Source organism: Ambystoma mexicanum, chromosome 6p (assembly GCF_040938575.1).
Source record: "Ambystoma mexicanum isolate Mex_15411 chromosome 6p, UKY_AmexF1_1, whole genome shotgun sequence".
NCBI classification, from domain to species: Eukaryota; Metazoa; Chordata; class Amphibia; order Caudata; family Ambystomatidae; genus Ambystoma; species Ambystoma mexicanum.
Genome location: NC_090935.1, coordinates 1,224,283,663 through 1,224,299,941, shown reverse-complemented (window position 1 = coordinate 1,224,299,941; position 16,279 = coordinate 1,224,283,663).

Below are 16,279 nucleotides of genomic sequence, written 5' to 3'. Positions count from 1 at the left end.
CGTGAGTTCTGCTTGCGGTTGCCAGTCTGCATGCTTGGTCAGACCACGCGTGCAGTCGGCACTGGCAAGCAGAACCCGTAATGTGGAAAGAGAGGTAACAACGGCGCCGGAGGCACTACCAGCACCGTTATTGCCTTTCCGCCACATTCATAATGAGGCCCAACATTGGGCCTCATTACGAGTTTGGAGGTAGCCATGCCCTTAATGGGGAAATACCGGGCCATTCCGACCTTGGAGGGCTCAGTGTTTCCCCATTCAGGTAACCCAGACCCGGTCCATCCCCATTCCCATTTGAGCCCCCATAGGGCTCAATGGGAATGGGGAGCATTCTAACAACGGGCCCGTTAATGGCGGGTAAAACCAGGTGTCCAGAGCGGGTCCCGCGGGCAGACCTCGTAATTGGGCGGTAAGGGGTTAACGGCTCCGGCACCTTTACTGGCGCCGGTAACCCCTTACCGCCCTCCTCATAATGAGGCCCATTGTCTTTGTGAGGCAGGCTGTGAGTTATCTTTGTTTATGTGCAGTATGTGTTACTTTCTACTGGATGGGGGAAAGTTGGAGAAACATCTTGAGCCTCATTACGAGTTCGGCGGAAGCCATGCCACTATTGGCGGCATGGCTGCCGCCGAAATCGCGTCCGGGTCCTCGGAATGAGGATTTACCGGGCCATTCCGAGGTCGGAAGGCCCGGTAATTCCTCCCTCTGAAGACACGGACACGGTCCTTCCCCATTCCCATTTCAGCCCTGTTAGGGCTGAATGGGAATGGGAGAGGGAGCAAACAACGGGCCCTTACGAGATGGCCCATTGTTTGCTCCCTCTTCCCCTCGCGGGACCCGCTCTGCACATCTGGTGAGACCAGACGTGCAGAGCGGGTCCCGCGAGGGGAACTCGAAATCGGGCGGTACGGGGTTGATGGCACCGGCACCTTTACCGGTGCCGTTAACCCTGTACTGCCCGACTCGTAATGAGGCCCCTTGTCCCTTTCAGATCATTCTTACAAGAGCATTCCCACTAACTTAAGTAGAGTTGGGAGAGCCAGAGAACTCTGGGGCGGGGCCAAGCCGGGGCCAAGCGTCTGGCCTGGCTCTAGGGACCCAACGTAGGCCGAGCACTAGCTTTATGGTAGATGGATCGGGAAGGGGGGGTTTATGGTAAGGACAAATTGACGGTGGTGCTTGGGGGAGGTAGTGCTGTTTTGGGGATAGCAGAAAGGTGGGGCAGAGAAAAAGGGGATGGTGGTAGCTTGAGTGGGCAGTATTGCTGGTTTGGGGGATGACAGGGGGTAGGGAAAAAAGGTGATGGTGCTTGGGGCAGGGACTGTGCTGCTGTTTTGGGGATGTGATGGGACAGGGAAAAGAGGATGGTGGCGCTCAGTGGGCATTGAATGTGTGGGTATTATTTGGAAGGACAAGGAGTATGGGAGACGACAAGGGGAATAAGCGGTCTAGGAACAAGGCAGACAATGGGGGTCATTACGACCCCGGCGTTAAGGGGTTAACGGCGCCGTAAAATGCTGCGGGCCGTTAACCCCTTAACGCCTTACTACGAGGTCCCTTTGCGGCTCCCGACCTTAATGGCTGGCCTGGACCAGCCGTTAAAGTAGGGACCCGCAAAGGGACCTTGATGGCAATTACGGTACCGCAATTTGCAGTACTGTAATTGCCTCCTTCCCCATTCCCATTGAGCCCTATGGGGCAAAAATGGGAATGGGGAAGGGCCATGGAGAAAGGGGGAATTACCGCCCCGGCAACCTTGCAATGGGGTGGTAATTCCCCCTTTTTCCATGGCGGACTCCGGCATGGACCATGGTGCTAATAGCACCATGGTTTAGCCCCGGGGTCCTAATGAGGGCCAATTACTTTAAAGTCGCCGCTAGAGCATAGTAAAAGGAAGTACTCCGGCCCATTCCAGCCAATCAAGTGGCTGGGGCGGGACAGTAAGTCATGCACCTTGCTCCTATAAGCAATGTTTTTTTTAAATGTCTGTTTTATGGGGCAGCAGTTGGGGCTCATGGTCGGCTCCTGGTTTGGGCAGGCACTGACCCGATTAGAGGGTCAGGCCAGTGCCTGAGTTTAGGCTCGGGCCGACCGGAGCCCCACTGGGCATGCAAACCTCTAAACTTAAGCAGATTTACTGGTAATCGGTATTCTTCCAGTGTTGCATATTTGGTGGCAGTGTTGTAGTGGAATATCAAAGTGAATGAATACGTACACCCATTCTGAGGAGCAGATATGGGATACTTTGAAAAGGTCGTTAAGCCATGTCTGTTGCAGTGCAGCTGTTTCTGGAATCAATAAAGGCAGACTTTGGGTCATAGAAAGAGAGGTTGCTAGAGAAGAGAGTTTGGAAAGGTACTCCAATGTGTTTTAGTTGTTCACAAGTACAGGCAAGTGCATTTCATCATCCATCACTTAAACCATAAGCTGGTATGTACCCAAGGCACAATTTAATGTCCTTCATGTAGAGTGGCCCCTCGGTTTGAACAATATGGTGGGATACGCTTCAAACCAACTGACTGATGCATTCGCCCCTGCTCTTCCTCGGGAGCATGTCTCATTTCTCCACTATTCTGGATTAAGTTAATAAAATATAATTTCCTCCTGAACCCATGTTTTACAGGAATTGTCTGGAACCTTTATTCTATCTTTCCTCTCTGTGGCTTTTCCAGTTTTCTCACTCCTGTCCCCAGACTCTTCTTAAACGTGGTTGTTGTTCTGTTCCTTAGTAACACCTGCCCGTGTTGCTGGTCCGGGCCTGCTGCTTTGGGCTGTACACCAGTACTGCTACCAGTCTAATAACGTGCTTGACTGCTCTACGAGGCTATGCATAAAGATGCTGCGCAATTTACACTTGGAGCATGGACCCCCTTGGGCTCCAGTTGACTTGCTTATCACAAACTGTTTATTATCACAGAATCTTGAGTTTAACCTGGATCCAGGCTTCATCTCTCTGGTGGCTGAATACAAGTATGTCCATGATCACTCTGGTCATATCCAGGTTGATTGATAACTTACTCCTGTATAATAATAAAAGGTTTTCAGCTTCAGAATACATTATTTTCGAGCTGCAACACTGAAGAATATCATATCACTATATGGACAACTATGTCCCAACTTCTTCTACTTTACACTCAGCCATGACACTCATTGTCATCTTTCCTCTAGTGGCCGTCATTGTTTGGCTCGGGTTGGTGAAATTCATCTCCCCTCCCACTAAAACTCTCCTTATTTTGTCCTCCAACATTAATTCTGCAAATGGCCAGCTCTTGGCTCAGGCACCACTTTGAGATGGCTCACCCACACATTTCTGTTTAATCAAAAGTCCTATATCTTTTCATGCATCCTGGTGATCACTATCTTAGAACCCCTCTTTTGTATTACCCTGTACACCTGGGCTTACATCAGTCTTTTTTGCCCCTTTCCTTCACCTTCTTCCTGTTCTGTTCTGCTCACATTCTTCCCTGCTTTTGTTTCACCCCAAAGAAAACCAACTGGTTTTACCTTGGGAGGGGTCACAAATGGGTTCCATTCAGACAAGAATTGGCTATTATTAATGATGGTGAGGTGCACGGTATCAAAGAGACTAAGGGCCTCATTACAAGTTTGAAGGTAGCCATGCCCTACATTAGGGCATGGTTACCCCCAAACCCGGGTCCGGGTTCCCTGAATGGGGAAATACCAGGCCATTCCGACCTTGGAGGGCCCGGTATTTCCCCATTCAGGGAACACAGACCCGGTCCATCCCCATTCCCATTTGAGCCCCCATAGGGCTCAATGGAATGGGGAGCATGCTAACAACAGGCTTGTTAATGATGGGCCCGTTGTTAGCATGCTGGGCCGCTCGAGGGACCCGCTAAGGACGTCTGGTAAAACCTGCGTCCTGAGCAGGTCCCGCGAGCGGACCTCGTAATGGGGAGATAAGGGGTTAACGGCTCTGGCACCTTTACCGGCGCCGTTAACCCCTTACCGCCCTCCTCGTTATGAGACCCTAAATGTAACATAACACAAAAGAGAAACATGTGAATGTTGGGACAAAAGACGTATACCATCTGCCACTGTATTATCTGCAATGGAACTGACAACATTGTTCATGTTCTGGTTTGTTTTTATTACGCTGGTCTTGTTCAAGGGTGCTAAACACAGGGGACAGGGGGGAGGTTAGTACTGTTAATTTGCAGATAACCTATGATGACTATTTTTGGTTAAAACCTTGAAAGAGCCCTCAATTCAAATCTATGGGGGTCATTCTGAGTTTGGAGGTAGCCATGGTGCTATTAGCGGGTCCAGTGTCTCTGAATGGGGACTTACCGGGTCATTCCAACCTTGGAGGACCCGATAAGTCCCCATTCAGAAAACCATTCCCCATTCCCATTTGAGCACCCATAGGGCTCAATGGGAATGGGGAAGCAGCAAATAACGGGCCCGCTAAAAGCGGGCCCGTTATTTGCTCCCTGGTGTCTTATAATGGGTCCCGCTAAGAACCGCTGGTCAGACCAGCCGTTCCTGCTGGGACCGCTAAGGGACCTCAGAATGTGGCGGTAGGGGGTTAACGGCACCGGCATCCTTACCGGTGCCGTTAACCCCCTACAGCCATACTCGGAATTAATGTGTTCACTCCCCTTGACACTCACCAAAATGGATTTTCACCGAATGTTTTTTCCTGCAGCGCTAGACAGGTGTGTTCTCTTCTGAAGTTCAGTGTTTTAAAGTTGTTGTCTGTCTCTAGCCGGGACCTTGCATTTAATTGGCACTTTAGGTCACATATCATATGGTCAGAGACTAGAATTCACAAAAATTACACCTTGATTGCAATGTACATGAACAGTGCAAAACAGTTAAGAAAGACACAAATGTGTACTGCTGCCTAGGTACAGTGAAAATGATCTATTACCCACTCTAAAAAATGGTGATTAAGTTTTAATAAGCATTATTACACACCTGTGATATAACTTGTAACTCCCCTGGAAGAAATAAGCTATGTGCAGAAATCAAAATCATATAAACTCATGACCCATTGCCAGCGGTCTAGGTCTACTCACCCAAGAAATTGACCTTTTCCAATTTGAGCAAATTTCTTTTGTTCGTTTTTTTGTTCGAAAATGCAGGGGAGACCCCCAGCAACCCCACCTTACGTCCCTGTCCCTTAAACTATTCCCTTACCCCACCCCACATATATATGTAATTTAAATTGACCAAAATTCCCCCAACAAACGAACCATTTTAAAAGCTCCATTTGGTTTGCGATCAAATATGCGAATACCTTCCCAGCATCATTCAGCATAATGGATTCTGCTCCTGTAAGGCCTTCGTTTATGTTGTAGGATTGCATGTTTAGCCTTGATGGATAAACTGTACAAAAATAACATTGCTATTAATGCATCATTATCAGAACAAAGCAAACTAAACAGTTCTGAAAACATGGATTGTGCACCAATAAAAGTGATTTTTTTAACTGAGCCAAAGCACTGTAAATTATCATTTACTTCGGTTACAGTGAATCATTGCAAACCCAGAGTTCACTGAGCATGGTGTAGTAATCAATGGATTAGGTCAAGTAGTTAAATGAGGTTAAAGATGTAGGCTTTGAAACAGATATGTGTTTATCTTCCTCAAGAAGGGAGTCCTGATCTCACATACCCATCTGAAAATAGAGTAAAGCGTAGTGAAATGGAATGTTAATTTTCAGAAGCAAACAAGGCTTTTGATTTCGCAAATATAGTACAGTATAGATACTCACGACTTAAATAACACCTCACAGGACTAATCCATGCGGATGATTAATTATCCTTTTCTGTAGATGCACATCTCCTAAATTTGGTAATAGATAGCACCATTTTGGAATAGATAGCAGACTGTGTAAGGGAATATCTAAGAGTTAAGGGCTATTTTATGATATGTTTTAATGTTATACTCAGCAAAAAAGGCCATCATCTTGGCACTAATTTCTGGTATAATCATTGGGACAGCCGTTAAGTAGCTCAGAAGTTGCAATGGACAAAGAAAGTCCTCACAAATATCCTTTAAAGGTCCATTTGAGTTAAAGGGAGGGTCACACAGTACTGTAAAGCTTGAAGTTTGTTTCGTTGAGCATAGGGGTTAATAGAGTAATCAAGGTTTGGTACCTCAATAACAGGACCACATGACTTTTTCATCCAAAGAAGATATAAAGAGCCCATCTGAAAAGTGCAAATCAACAAATTGAAAGAGGCCACATGCCGCATTCCATCATTTCAGTACAGTGCACTTTTTAGGCATCTCCATCTTGTATGTGTATTTCTTGCAACAATTCAGGAAATTGTTTTGTAAAGTTATCTCTGTCCATACATTTGGATGGGATCAGCATAATATGCCCACTTCTCCACTGTAAGCAAAGGAGCCATACAAAACAGCTATCCCACAGTGGTTGGCACTGGTGCTTGTATTGATATAACAGGTCAACATGAAGCAGACATTGGGGGAAGGAGGATTTGGGAGAGGTTATGGATAGTTAGAGAGAGTATGGGAACACCACAAAGAAGGTGAGGAAGAAGTGGTGGATGTGTAGGGGGTTTGGGGTAAGATTCATACATCGACCTATCCAACAATACTCATACAAAGAACAGACCTAGTGTGAGATTCTCTCAGCTAACTCCTGGTGCATGTAGTGCCGACTATCAGTAACTAGCAAAAAGAACCCCTTCTGCAAACAGGTTCTGTGGACAAATATGTAAATACTCTCATCAATTGTTGAAAATCAATGATCAGGTAGGTTGCTGTTCCAATTCTCTTATGGCTTGATGTGCTTTGCACTCTGAATAAACTGCACTGAGACTGGGTGTGTGTGTGGATGGTTGACATACACCGGAGCAGACGTTGGGGGGAGGCACGAGTTGGTGTACTACTGCAAACTGCAACCTACTGTGCTTTTTCTGAACCTGTTGCCTCACCCTAGCATGGTGAAGTGTGTTGTGGTGCATTGTGGTACAAATGTCCCAGAAACCGTGCCTTCTAGGCTTGAGGACTGGTCCTTCTATGACCACATTGATGTTTCGCCAATTTCAGGCAACTGTGTCATGTGTGAAGTTACTGAAAACAGGGAAAGGCATGGGTGTCCAAATGTTATGGAGTCAGTATGGTCCGAAGGGTCCTAACATTTAACTATGCAAAATTTGGTGAAAATGTGTGAAACAGTGTGGAATTGTATACAGAACAATGGTTTGCTAAGCCACAAACCCACAAATAAATTGGGAGTTTTGCTGGAATCTGGACAAAGGGGTGGGGTTTCCAAATGTTATGTAGCCAGTAATGTCTGGAGGTTCCTAACAGGGAACTATGCAAAATGTGGTGCAGATTTGTGAAACAGTGTGGAATTGTACAAGGAACAACGCTTCGCCAAGCTACAAACCCACAAATTTAGAGTTTTGCTGAAATCCAGGGCAAGGGGTTGGATGTCTAAATGTCATTTAGCCAGTAATGTCCAGATCGTCCTAACAGGTAACAATGAACAATTTGGTGCTGATTGGTGAAACAGTGCGGAATTGTATAAGCAATAATGCTTTGCCAAGCCACAAACCCGTAAACACATTTTGACTATTGATGGAATCCGGGTAACGGGGTGAAGTGTCCAGATGTTATGTAGCCAGTATTGTCTGGGGGGTTCTAACAGGTAACTACGCAACATTTGGTGCAGATTGGTGAAACCGTGTGGAATTGTATAAGGAACAATGCTTTGCCAAGCCACAAACCCACAATCTTTACTTTTATAAATATAGAAGATAACGTGTAAGCAATAGATCCTTGCATCCAGACTCTTGTGGAAACCACAAGAAAACACACCACCAAAAAGAACAAGGAGAGAGAAGAGAAACGTGTTAGCTTCACAGTGACACTCCCGTATCACAAACTAGCAAGTGTATGCAGTCTTTTAACTAGTTATAGTACTATAGAGAAGAGCATTAGCCCGTAAATGAAAGTGGGTGCCATGATCAGGAGTACATCACACTGGACAATTTCTCGAAAGTGTTTTAAGGAGGAGTACCTTAATCTGACATTGGTGAAGGCACCAAGGATTCCTACGCTAGTAACACAATAAGGACATATGGCTTCTCTTCACATTCCCATCAGAATTCCCAGAGAAACCCGCCTAACTTATCTTTAGGCTGGAAACCCTCAGCTAAGTTTTGCAGGACATGTAGTTGCATAGCAGAATTGTAGGATCGCAGGTGCTGGCTCTCTGTGTAGTAATTGCTGAAGATGAGGGCATGCTGAAAATGCAAGCCGCCACCAAGGAAGGCAACGGTGTAAGAGAGTCTCAGGAGCATGGCACGGGTAAATAAAAAGAACTTCTGAGGGGTGATGAATGTGCTTAGACAAGGAATGTCTGAAAAGTGCAGTTCCCACTGAAACAACAAGGCATTTCTAAAGAGCACTGTATGTGCTCAGACAGTTAACTGCTCAGGCATGATGCACAACCTAATTTGGCACAGCGGGCAGTGCTTCAACAGGGGCTGGCTTCTAACACAGAATCAAACTGACCTCCTTGCCTGTACTGCAGGTGTAAAGTGTACTTATTGAGAGAGCGCAGGTGCAGGGCTTAAATAGGCCTTCAGGAGCACAAACTGCTTAGACTTCTGAGACATGTGTTTTTTTTTAACTTCTGAGGCCACTGGGCACTTTTGATATGGGCAGAACCACCCAAAGTGCCCAAATGAACAGCATCCGTCTGCCATCGACCCCTTTGTTACCCCACAATCCTGACAATCACAGTTTCAGATACCCGATTGAGTTTCCTTTTTTACCCTCCCTGTGAGGTTGGCAGATAAAGAAAGCCAATCAGATCTATAAGTAGAAAATTTCCTTGGACTCGACGTGATGATGTCCCCAAATCCTCACAATTTTCTGCAAAAGTTAGCTATGGGAAGCTTAAAATGAAAGGAAGCAAGATGTGGTCCAGTTATCCTTCAACATATTACAATGGAACAGTAGTAGTCTATTGGTTGTGTGCTAGGTAAGGAGCCTGAAATTGTTATTCCCTCAGCATAATTAAAAATCCTGAGCTTCAATTACGGGTTGCAGGTGGCCTGCTCACATCCCTTGAAAACTTCATGGGTACTCTGAATGTTGTCCTTGCGGCCTCTGGGTTAGTGATCACTTGTTTGAGGAATTTAACCATCTGCACGTTGGGCGTGCACTCGCCTGGGCATTTTGAAATGTGTATTAAATTAAATGATGGTAGACCAACCTCAAGAAAATGTATAGAGCTAATCCACACACATGTTCCTATCCTCACACCACTGCAAACCCATAAACCTGTGTACTCTGGGTGGACACAGCCTACAGGCACTGTCTCATGACTTAGTGTCATACGGCAGTGAGCCAGAGCTCTTTCTGTTGAAAGAAGGTTTCCACCATTTTAATTCTGGGCACACCATGTTCCTGTTTTCACCCACTTACCTTTCCTGTTGCGAAGCACTCTGGTTATGACATCACGCATACAGGAGAATATTGGTAGGGACGGACCCCAGGATTGGTTCATTAAGGGAGGCTTAGCCGGCACCAATCACTGTGGCCCTCTTGGCTTTAAAAGAGGGCCAAGCCCCTACTTTGGCAAATCATCTAAAGACTTCACTTTAAGTAATGAAGAATAACTAAACCTGGGACCCTGGCTGAAGGTACAGCCTGCCTTAAAACTTCCACCAGTGAAGGAATGCCAGGATATCCAAAGAGGGAAGCAAGACCCCTCCCCTAAACCTGTCCCAGTGATCAGCGGGAGAAACAGAACTCAGTGAACCCTTCAGCTGCGCCTGAACCAGTACCCAGCCAGCACACAGTGTGCCATGCTAGGCTCTGCAGCAGGCTTCCTGGATAGGAAGGGCCATAAAGTCTCTGAACCTACAACTAAGGACAAGGCAGGTACTTGCAACACACTCCTCAGCTTTGGGCTGTCCACCTTAAAGGACGGCACTAGCACATTGAAGAAGCTAGAAGTCCCTCGAAAAGCATCTATTGCCTTACACCTTAAAGGACATTTTCGAGCCAGCTGAGGATTTTGATCCGCAACCAATAGCAATGCTGATCGGTGTCAAGCCGACATCACTTAAAGATATCCGAGACATCTCGACCAGTGCTTCAGAACCGCCGATCAGCACTGAGACATTGATTCCTGACCCGGAGCGGTCATGTAGGCCAACCTGCAGTCCTTCGTCCAGCTTTGCTCAATGAACCATCTTGCTGCCTGATACCCGCAGCTGACTCCCGTCTGGAATTTTGTCACAGAAGCCAAAAAACGCACCCTGAAGCTGACTCAACCCTGTCGAGCACCAAGATCACCTATAGCAAAAGGTACATTTTGGTTCTATAACCAGGATCCGTCCAAGAAGAACCCTAGAGACATTTTAAGACCCATTGCTTCATTTGTACTCAGGCCAAGAAACTTTAAACTGTAATGGTTATTAACCATACCAACTACCCTCCCTTCAGTATACAGAGTGCATCCCTTTCCCTTCTTTGAATCCGTCTGTCCTCTCCATTCCTTTACAGGGTGGGTTGTATTTCGTAGTGTTGTTAGACTGTCTGTTTCTATATAAATAAAGTAAATATTTGTGATACAACCTTGACTGGACAGTCCTTTTTCTCATCGGGTGATAATTGTATTTTCTCTGTGTTGCAACTAACCAACGATCCACAACCTTTCGGATATAAGCCTGGCCTTCCATCCACGTTACCAAAATTGAACAAGGAGGTTTATAATTTGCTTGTTATTCCAATCTGTTCGGATCCCTTCTCGTGTGTTAGTGGTGTGGGCTGATTGATGGTTTAGAAACCGATATTCTCCCCTGGAGCACTGGTACCTCGGGAGTTGATTTGACACATTTGGGCTGTGATCCGAAAGTAAATATGCCTCAAGTAGATAAGTCCTATTCCCACTACTAGCACATCACCTGTTAGTTCTCAACATAGTGTGTACAGTCAGCAAAGTAGCCAGCTCAAGAAGAATCATATGTGATTGTTCCAACAGTGCTAAAATCTAGAACCACCATAGCACCAACACCTTTGAACATATGTAATAGTGGTGATTGTGTAAGGGGTGAGGAGAAGTGGCATGTGAGGCTGCATAGTACATATTGTTATAATGGGAGATGAGTTATTAATTAGCATTAGATGACATTTCCAGGGGTGCCATTTCACCAAAATGCCAGGGGTAGCGGAAGAAACATCACATGACCCTTGACCACTGACGACATCACAGTAAGTGATGTCATTTGACCCCACCCTGAAGTGACATCACAGAAAGTTATGAAACACGACCTGTCACCCCTTGACAAAACAGGACGTGGCATTACATAGCATTGTTCCTAAGTACACTAGGAAACATATGGCTACCATATCACTATAATGTGATGTACATTTCATACAAGAACAGATCATCATATGTATCAGTAATATCAGTGTGTATAGGCCCATGCTAACACATTACTGTGACTGCAAGCAGACATGAAAGGTCAAATAATAATGATGCGTTCTTATATAGCACTTACGCTTAAGCACTTTTTGTAGAACAAATATACATACAATATTACCTAACCTGTCTTGGTACTCATGTATTGACGTCAGAAGGATGAAAGGCTGAGCTGAGGTGTTTAAGAACAGACTAAATCAGTGACTCACACCCTGAAATGTGAAACAAACCTTTAATGAGTCTAGCAATTATTGTAAAGAATTCCAGAAAGGCAAATTATTTGTTATTCCTATTCTTTCTTATGTAGGGTGACTACTCAAAGTGTTACACTTGTGGAACCCCTGTTATTTTTTACGAGGCCTAAACAAGAAAACAAGCCACTCCAAGAACAGCAGCGACCCTGGTGACCCCCAAATGACGTCCCTGAACATTTCCTAGACATTTAGTGCTGCACTTAGCATGTGCTGGAACACATGCAAATGAGAGAGTATACATTCACATGGCAACTATACCAGGCATATGACAGAGGATGTTAGTCAGAATTACTCTGGCATTTGACGCGGAACTTGGCATTTGATGCCATAACCTGTACATGTGAAGCTGCACTTCACAAATGGTGTTATTATCAGATATTAGTCATTAAATGGCATTGCACTTCTTTTCTGAATCACTCTAGGATGCATTTAGCATTTAATGGCAGCCCATTGTATGTCTTAAATGGGGAGGGAAATGTTTACAGGCATGGGTTGGGAATTAGCTGTTTTTGTCCCTGTGTCAACTTTACTCTAAAAATTGTTTTTCAAAACAGGTTAGAACAACCTATTTGAGCCGTGTTAGTTTGTGCCTCGGGTGGATTCTAATGCTTCTGATCCAGATCCCGACTGGACTTTTGTACTTACCAGGTGTTGCTGTTGTTGTTTGTTTGAGTGGTTTTGTTTTATCATATCTATCCATCTATGTATCTTCTCAACACAAGTTCTCTCATTAAACATGGAACAGAAGTGGCGATTTTCATAATTGAACATGATGTCGATGAAATCTGCCTAACTGAAACATGGCGTTTAGATATCTCCACTCACACTGCAACCCTTGCCACTCCGCTACGAGCTGACAGAACAAGAGGTCAGAGGGTGGTGTTGAGATAATCTTGAAAGACACCAATAAAGTTCAGTTTTTCAACTCTCCTTCTCTGGAAGATTGAAAAATCTCTTCTGTTGAAAATAAGCATTAAAAGGCAATACAGACAAAAGAAATGTGGATGAAAATTCTCCTGCAATGGCATTATACACCTGAGAGACTCCACCAGTTCATACGGAACTCCCCAAATAAAAGCTGGAGGGGATGCAGGGGGGAAGGAGACTGGCGTCATGTCTGGTGGGAATGCCCGACTCTGCAGCAATACTGGAAGGAGATCCAATCGCATATGAAAGCTATGTTCCCAGCGTTGCAAATAGTTGGAGAGGAAGTATGGCTTTGTGGACTATGGGACCCTAAAGATAAACAACTCACCAAAAAGCAGAAAAGAAACTTTATGGGCCCTCTGATTGGTGTGTGGCTTGAAATTGCCCAGAAGTGGAAACAAAAAAATCCGCCTCAGGCCCTCGACTGGATAAGGAGGGTCTGGTCACATATATCTCTAGAAAGGGTAACCTATAATCTGCAGGGCGCATACCAAAGCTTCCGGGATGACTGGGGAATAGCCCTGGAATATCTCCAGAGTGACTATATGGAGGAGTGGTGCCCGCACAAAATAAGAATTCTGGACATGTTTAACTGAAGCACTGCATGAACCTTGGTCATAACGAACAGCATAGGGATGATCCTGGCAAGGGGGAGAGGGGGGAGGATGTGGGTGGGAGGGAAAGTTATAGGTTATTTGTTGTAAAACCAATAAAAACATGTTTAAAAAAAAGAAAATAAGCATTAATGATAACACCACTGTTAACATTTTAAACATCTATAGATGCCCATTCTGAAAAAAATGAGTTCAAAGAGCAAGTTATTGCTCTCATCAATACCTCTTTTAAATCCTCTTCTTTCACATTACTTCTTGATGACCTAAATCTCTGGGACCAAAGTGCTACTGATCCACGGGGCGCATCGCTGATGACCTCTCTTCAAATTGTTGGGTTCACTCAAGTAATTAATCATGTCACTCATCAAAAAGGTCATATTCTAGACTGGGTTTTATATCTCAATCTTGTTGTGTTATCTCCCATCATCGAGTAATGTCCTTGGTCTGACCACCACCACATTCTCTTTGACTTAGATTTGCAATGTCCTCACAAGAGATGTACACCTCGTCCTATGCTGGAATTCACATCTTGGAATTTGAAAAACATGTCTCATCATGCCTTTCATGACCTAGTATCTGAGTGACTGGGCTAATGTGTTTTGATTAATGACCTCGACCAGCTCGTTCAAGAATTTTTTCACATTACTTCATCAGATTTTAATAAACTTAACACTCTTTAATTGAAGCAAAAGAAAGATAAAAATGCTTCTACCCATGTAATTTTAATGATGACTTGTTAGAAGCGAGAAAACTGAAAAGAGTGCTTGAGAGGACATGGAGGAAACTCCCATGTCCAGATACACACGCCAAGTACAAAACGGGAGCTCTTCACTTTAAGAAAGTTGTATTTTCCACAAAGAAATCATACTATGAAACCAGAATTATACAGGATAAATCTGTTAAAAAAGAATTGTTTAAAGTTCTAAAAGAACTTGAAGGCAGGAAAGACAATAACAACTCTGTTCAAGCCAGCGATTCATGATGACTTGAAATACAATCAGGGTTTCTCCACAAAATAAGAAATCACGAACACAGCATATTAAAGAGGCAGGAACATTTTTCACTTTTAAGCAAGAGTGTTGTGAATAAACTCGATTCTAGGTCAGACACCCTTAATGGTGTCCATATTTTAACTTGTCCCCCTGTACAGAGGATTCTATCAGAAAATTAGATGTAGAGGAGGAGCCAAGTACCCCCACCTCAACCACCTCACCTGTATTGCCTATATGTCAGGAGCCAGGATGTGAGACACGTGTGATACCAGTGAAAATACTGATACCTAAGAGAATCCAGGAAGCAAGGTTTCCATTGAGAAAACCGTATCTGTATACAAGAAAATATGATGGTCATTTGAATGAAATCCCAGAATAAGCAGGGCAAATAAATGGACAAGACGGATGGTAACGTCACACAGAGCAAAGTAGATGTAACTAGAACAGATGCAGAGACTAGAGAATGCAGATATTATATAAGGCATGAAGAAAGCATCAAGGTAAAGGGATATCTTGGGATGAAGGTGAAGAAGCTTATGTCATAAAACGGATGAAGAAATCCAGTTAGTTAACATGTGTACAGATGCAAAAGAAACGCAAGCAGACAAAGTATTCTTAAGGCTGGCTTTATAGTGAATAGATTGCAGCATGCGCCATTACATACATATTGTCATTAAGGATAAACAATGGATGTTTCCACTACTTGTTATAGCAGAGTTGGACTAAAAATGGAAGGACTCTTCTTCAGTGTGGCGCAGTAAGAAAACACATGAATTTAAAAGTGAATCTCGGAAAGACGAGGCTGAATGAACCTTGAAGTCAAGCCAAGAAGCCAAGGTCTTATCAGGATGAAGTAAACTAGCAGCGGATATAAAATTGTGTTAAAGAATAGCTCCTGTTCAGAAGGTATGAACAACACACGAAAGACGTCAGAGATCTATTAAAAAATTGTATTTTAAAGACAGTAAAATCTCGAAACGATGGGCTAGTCACGTGGAAGGATGAAGTTGGACGAGCAAGATGTTCACACCTACGCAGGAGAGTAGAGCGTACCTTCACTCCCCTGATTCTCCACAGTACAGCACAAACTCAAGGCCGAGCTTTAAAGCCTAATTGACTACACTGACCACTGAGGTGATGATAGATTGATATCCTAATTGGTCGGAAGCTGGGGTAAGACCAGCTCCCCAGCTGGAAGTCCGATCTGCGTGCTGCTAGACATAGGTGGAAAAATACTGAAGAAGTTTAGAGTGCCAATCAATTGTAGGAGACCGCGTAATTAAGAGTCCTATAGTTTGTGTAGCCAATGGGACGTTGTCTATTTAGTGACGTTCATAGTGGCCATTTTTGAGGGAAGGGCTTAGTTGTCCCACCTGATGTTAAGAAACCTATCACTTTCACTTACTATCCCTTACTAGTATAGATCGAATATGTAGATGTTCACTCAGAGCCTATCATAATTAGTAATAGGTTCTGTAGTTTGCCAAGTAGGATGACATTGGTAGTGATGCAGGTCAACATGAATGATGACAAGTTTTGAATATAAAATTACAGTTCTTTATGAATTTCGTTGAGTAAGAGGATCAAGCGAATTTGTTGATGTTTGTTATGCTCCATATTTTAGACAATTGAAAATAAAACAGTTATCCTTTTTACCAACTAACTGAGTCATTTTGATTATTGATGTTGAGTAACTTCTGCATCCCCATCCATCTCCAGGATAATTACTACTCATCTTAAAGGGCTCAGGTTATTCAGTTCACTCGGTAGCAGGGGATGGTTTAAAATCCATCGACATAAGTAAACTTATGAGTCCCGGCAATAGCGCACGGTCTCTGCCATTCGGCTAACAGGTTGTGAATCTCCCTGTAGATAGTGGTTAGTTTAAGTTGTAAAATCTTGCAAGTAGGGCTTGACGGGTCCCTCTGATTTCAAATGGAATCCCCTCCGATGGTCTATGAGAAGCTGAACGAATGGGAAGTTGGAGAGGAGGTAAAAGAGGCGTACGATCGTGAGAGTCGTAAGACGAACATGCGAATGGTGAGTAAGAACTGA